The following is a 6065-nucleotide window of genomic DNA, read 5'->3' on the forward strand; positions in this document are numbered from 1 at the left end:
AGAGCCACCCAACCTCCTTGTCCACAGGACTGGAGTCAAAGGTCACCCACATTTCAAGGATGAGAGAACATGCATGACTACAGGCTCCCTTCCCTCCCTATGGACCTCGGCCTTGACTCTGCTTTGGCTCTGCCTCTAACTTTCAGGTGGCCTTGGCCAAGGCCCCTGACAGCTCTCTGGCCTTAGTTTCCCTGAATGTATAGTGGGGGTAGGGGAGGCTGGGCTGGATGATGTCCAGGGGCCTGCCAACTCTGACAGCTTGTCCTCTGGGTGAGACAGCTCCAATACCAGGCACTTATCTGCCAGGACAAATATTTGGGAAAGTGTGATGAAAGGCCTGGGGGAGAAGGAGCGGGCAAACCAGAGCCCAGATAACTCCCATAGCTCCACAAGCACAACAGGAAATGGAGGCGGCGGTGGGAAGGGAAGCGGGGGAGTCAGGGCTGTGGAATGTGGGGGGGGCACACACACACCCCCAACGCCTGGCCCCCTTTACTAGGCCCAGAGCAGTACAGAGAGGCCCAGGGGGAGAAGAGCTGGGACTGGGCCCAGGGATGGCCCCACAGAGCAGTAAACTTGATTCGTCCTTGGGGACCACTGAATCCAAACTCCCCACCCCACCACCAGTATGCAGATGGGGAAACTGAGGCTCTGAAAGGGGAAGAAGTTTGCTCAAGATTATACAGCAAAGCCTGTCTAGAGGCAGACAGAGAGATCAGAATGAGAAAGGCAGAGAGCGACAAAGACACAGAGGGACATCCAGAGATGCATAGAAACATGCAGTGATGGAAGCCGAAGCAGGGACGTGCACAGAAATAGACTGAATTGGTCTTTGCTCTGTCTGTGCCTTGGCAGCTGCACTGTGGGTCCCAGATAACCACCAATAGTCAGGTGTGGAGGGTGGCCTGCAGCTCCAATGGGAAGGAGACCAAAGTGGACACAGTCACAGAGCAATAAAGTGAACATTTGACAAGGCAAGAAGGAGGCTCTGATGCTGTGGGCTGCTGTCTCCCAGTGCTGCTCAGCCTGGCCTAGCTGACCCCCTCCCATATTACCCCCTGTCAGTGTCCAGTGCAGGGCTAGAGAGCCTGTGTGAGCCCCAATGCGACGGCTACTGCTTCCCAGGCCATAGTTATCTCAATGGCTTCAGTCTCCAGCTCTCAAAAATGGGATGCTGCTGCTGTATTTACCCATAGTGCTGGGACCTGTGGATGCCAATGCCAGCTCTGCCCACTACCCAAAAAACTTTCTCAGCAAATCTACTCCTATCTACTTCCTTCTCCCCCTCCTTTCAGACCAGCCTACCTAAGAGTCCCTCTCATTCCTTCTCTCTCCCTTCTTCTCATTGCCCCAAACTTAATGCTCTCCCCTTCTGACACCTCCTCCACAGGGTCCCCCACTCCTGTCCCTCCTGCCCAGCCCCTGCAGCTGGACACCAGGCTTCCTTGGGCAGCAGGGAGCAGCGCCAAGGCGGAGCCAGCAGCCCCCACAGAGGCCCATCTGCCCCTCAGTGGATGCCCCCTCTCACTCCCCCCTTCCTGCCAGAGATCTCAGCCAAGGAAAATCATTAGCAGCCCAGGCTGGGGGAGGGGGTGATTTCAGCCTCCTACCCCTCCCCTCCCTGCCTCCCTGGCTGGCCACACTGTTTATTATTCTAAAGGAGGAATTTGGCCGGCTGGCCAGGAGACGGGAGGTCACTGCAACACTGCAGCTCAGGCTGGGCCTGGCTCTGGAAGGCTGGGCTGTGTGGGCTGGGCCCTCGGGTTGTGCAGCCCCTGACCCTGGCTCCAGCATGGCTCTGGGTGCCCCTTCAGGCCCTCTTCTGCTGGGCCTGGTCAGGAGAGGCTTAGAGTCCCTGAGACTTTGAGCTTAGAGGGACCCTTCTTGAATGGGCAAGCAGAGGCCCAGAGAGGGACAGAATTATGCCCAGGCACACAGTAAAAGGCAGGTTCAGGCTGTGGGGAAAAGAGACCCGGCAAAGGAGCTCTAGGAGAATGTAGCCCTTAGGGAGGGTGTAGACGCCTCAGGGTCCTGGACTGGCTTCCCTCTTTATGAAACAAGCATTTCTGCTTACCTCCCCAGACACCTCTGACTCACTGTGAGCCCAGCAAGTCTCCAACCCTCTCTGGGACTCTGTTTCCCCATCCCCACACTGAGAGGTTTGGATGGGTTATCTCAAAGAGCCATCCTTGTTCTAAAACTCTGCCTATTTGACTGGCTAGAAAGAAGGTGTCAGTCACCATATTCTCACTGGGATGCTTAGAGGAGATGGGGGCTGGAAAGAAGGGGAGGCGCTGCATTCCTGAGGCTGGAGTCATACGAGAATCCATAAACCCATGTCATTCCGTGGATGGAATTTCCCTCATCTCGATCATATCCTTGCTGTTGGGACTTTGACAGTTTGTTTCCCCTCTCTGGGCCTCAGTTTCCCCACTTGTACATTTAGAAGTTAGACAATGGTCCTTCTGGTGACTTCCAGTCAGATGAACTGGTGATACAGAGTCCTAGGAGGTGGTAGAGGGAAGGGTGGCATAGGCAACAGGCCAGTGGTCAGGAAGGACCAGAGGGACACGGAGCACCCAGGTATGACCGCTAGGCCATCTCTGATGACTCCCTAACACCCACAGGTGTCCCTCCAATGCCCATGGCCCCTTTTGTGCTTTCCAGAGGTTTCTGGGTTTCCAGCCAACCCTGGAGAAGTCCAGGTGGCTGATTTGGGGGTGCTAGGCTTACTTGGAACAACTCTTCTTCAGGGAGGAGGGCTAAGCTCTGGGAAGGAGCCACCTAGGGCAAGGTGCACGTCACAGTCAGGAATCAGGCACTCCCTCCTCCACCTGCTATACTTTCCTGCTTTGGGAGGCCCTGGGAGCAGAGAGAAGAAGGGGACCCTCAGGGACCAACCCCACATACACTTTGCCCAGAAGGAGAGTGCTGTTAAGCCAGGAAGCCCTCAAGATTAATCTTCCATTTTCGCTAAATGAAGTCCAAAGATTGAGGAATTATTCAGCTCCTCCAGTGAGTCCTAGGGACCCCTTAGGGGAGCAGATTGAGGATCCCAAGGCCAGAGGAACAGAGTGAGGACCCTAAGTTCCAGAGAGCAGAGTAAGGACCTCAGGTCCAGGGAACAGAGTGAAGACCCCAAGTTCAGGGTCCAGAATGATGCCCCCAAGTCCAGGGAACAGAGAAAGGACCCCAAGTCCAGGGGAGCAGAACAAGGACCCCAAGTTCAGGAGGGTAGAGTGAGGACCCCAAGTTCAGGAAGGCAGAGTGAGGACCCCAAGTCCACAGAGCAGAGTGAAGTCCTCAAGTCCAAGGACTAGAATGAGAACCTCAATGCTAGGAAGCACAGCAAGGACCCCAAGTCCAGGGGGGCAGAGTGAGGACCCCAAGTTCAAGGAGCAGAGCAAGGACTTTGAGTCCACAGAACAGAGAAAGGACCCCAAATCTAAGGGGGCAAAGCAAGGACCCCAAGGCCATGGAGGCAGACAAGGACCCCAAGTCCTGGGGGCAGGCATCCAGGGGCGTCATTCTTAGAGCCCAGGCTCCTCTCCTTCCAGCACATACATGTCCCCACTCCTTTCCCACTGTCTTAATCTAAATAAATCCAATCCATCTTGGCCACATCCGCCAGCAGCAGCTTCCCTCCTCCAGGGTCCTGAGGCTCCCACGACACAAGCAGGCCTGGGAAGGGGGTCTGCACTGCTGTCAGTGGGTGTGGCCCACTGCACACGGCAAACACGTGCATACACGACACAGACTCCTGCCTACGCACCGGCTCACACGCTCCTCTGAAACACGTGTGTGCTGCAGACCATGTGTGTAACTAGCCCTGTCACAAACATGAAACATATGCACACCCACACAAAACACACATGCACCCAGCTCCCACTCATGTCCAGCACACGCACAGCATGGACTGCCACCTGTATGCCTGCTCACATGCCTGTCTGAGAGGTAACAAATCACATTTAGCACCAAATATTGGTATGCACATGCGACACACACAGAGCATGTGCAGACAGGACCCCACACTCTCTGAGCACACATGCATATGCATGCACACTTGGAAGCCATATAGCAAACATAGAGCGTGCATTCGCTGCACACCAGGTACTCTTACATCAATGTATTAACTCACTGATGCTCAGACAACTCTTATGAGGTAGATATAATGATCACTCCCATTTTATAGTTGGGAAAACTGAGGCAGAGAGTGCTTAAGAAACTTGCCTTGGAGTGCAGAGCAGAGATTTGAAATGGATGCAGCACAACTCCAGCACCTGTATTCTTTGTGACCCAGATCCACCACCTGTCTGAGCTACATGTGTACTTGGATGGGATTGGAGAGAGCAGAGGGGACAGACAGAAACAGATGGATTTGAGATTTACTTGGCTGAGCATCAATAGAACCCGGTGATTCAATGTTGGGGGCTGGAGAGGGAAGCATCATAGATGATCACTCACTTCTGTTTCTGGCTTGGGGTGCTAGGAGCAGGAGTATGTCTGTTGAGGGGGGATGTTATTTTCTCAGATGACTGTGAGCCAGAGGAGCAGGAGTAGAAGCAGTCACTGAGCTGGGTTAGGATATGGAGAGCCCTGTGGACATCTGAGAGGACAGTGTGATGCTCAATCTGGAAGTGGGAAGGGGCTGGGCAGAAACAGCAGCCAGATGGGGGGCGGGTGGAGGAAGGCGTGTGGCAGGGAGGAGGGGTGCTTGGGGCAGGCAGGCTCAGGCCAGGGATGCTCTGAATAAATAAGATGCCCTAGGGAGGAGGAGGGAGGCTTGGCCACAGGGTCATGGGTCAGAAACTTGGAATGTCAGAACTCTGCCGCCCTCAGGGACCATCTATCTGGTCTATCCCCCTTCCTGTGTCCTATTGCACAGATGGGGAAACTGAGACCTAGAGAAGAGGAAGGATAAGTCCCACTGTTTTAGCCTAGGCAAGATGGGCTCAGGTGACCCTTTGGGAGAGGTGAGCTGAAGCTCACCTGACTGGATAGCCCTCTGCCTCCAGTCCCAGCTCTAGGCAAGGGGTTGGGGCAGGGGGTATGAGGCTGGTGGCTCAAAGCCCCAGGGCTTCTAAGTACACATGTAGCTCAGAGAGGTGGTAGATCTGGATGGCAAAGAATACATGTAGCTCCTGCCCCCTCCCTTCCCAAGTTCATTCCCTTCTGTGCCACATACAGACTTTTATTTCAAACTCACCTTCCCTGCACACAGCCAAACAAGGACTGGCAACTGTGACTCAAAAGAGATGACTTGCTGAGTTGCTGGTAGAGGTGGGACACAAACTCTAGCCTCCTGACTCATAGCCTAGTGTTCTTGCCTTCACAGCAGGGGCTCTTCACAGCCCCTGGGGACCTCCCAGCTCTGCTACCTCCTTGTGAAATCTTATCCCTCTGGGTCTTTGTTTTCCCATCTGCACAGTGGGGTGAGCAGGGCTGTCCTAGGTGCACTTACAGGGCTGACATGTTTGTGGCTCTAGGATCCTGCTCTGGAAGGCAGCTGTGCTGAGCTGGAATGCTGGAGTAGGGGTGCTGGGGAGGCGCCCCAGCCTGGATGTCATGACTCAGCTCAGAGAAGGCAGCCAGCTCCAGGCCTGGGAGTGTGTGGGGGCAAGAGGCATTTGGACCCAGGGACGGTGTCCTCCCGCCAACAGCTAGGAGAGCATGAGAGTGACAGCAGTGCACACTAGGCCTGGCACAGAGTCTGGCCGAGTCTTGGGGCTTACCCCAAGTGAGCTGAGGGCACAAGAGCTGGCTGTGATCTTGTAGTATGAATGGGGGAAACCCATCCTGGGAGCCAGGAAGGGGAGCAGGGTCCATAGGATGGGAAGACAGAAGTGGAGGGAGGACTGGGAAGGGCTTGAGACCACGAGGATTCCACCTGCCCCCTCAGTCCCACTTCTATCTGTTGGTGAAGGCTCAACACTCTACCCCTTCACAATGGTTTTCCCCCACAAGAGTGGATCACAATATTTGGTAATAACATATCTGACAAGGGACTTATCTCTAGAATTTATAGAACACTTCAACACCTCAATAACAAAAAGACAAACAATCCA

The sequence above is a fragment of the Orycteropus afer genome, unplaced genomic scaffold, assembly GCF_000298275.1.
Source record: "Orycteropus afer afer isolate SDZICR_OR568_19922 unplaced genomic scaffold, OryAfe1.0 scaffold00110, whole genome shotgun sequence".
NCBI classification, from domain to species: domain Eukaryota; kingdom Metazoa; phylum Chordata; class Mammalia; order Tubulidentata; family Orycteropodidae; genus Orycteropus; species Orycteropus afer.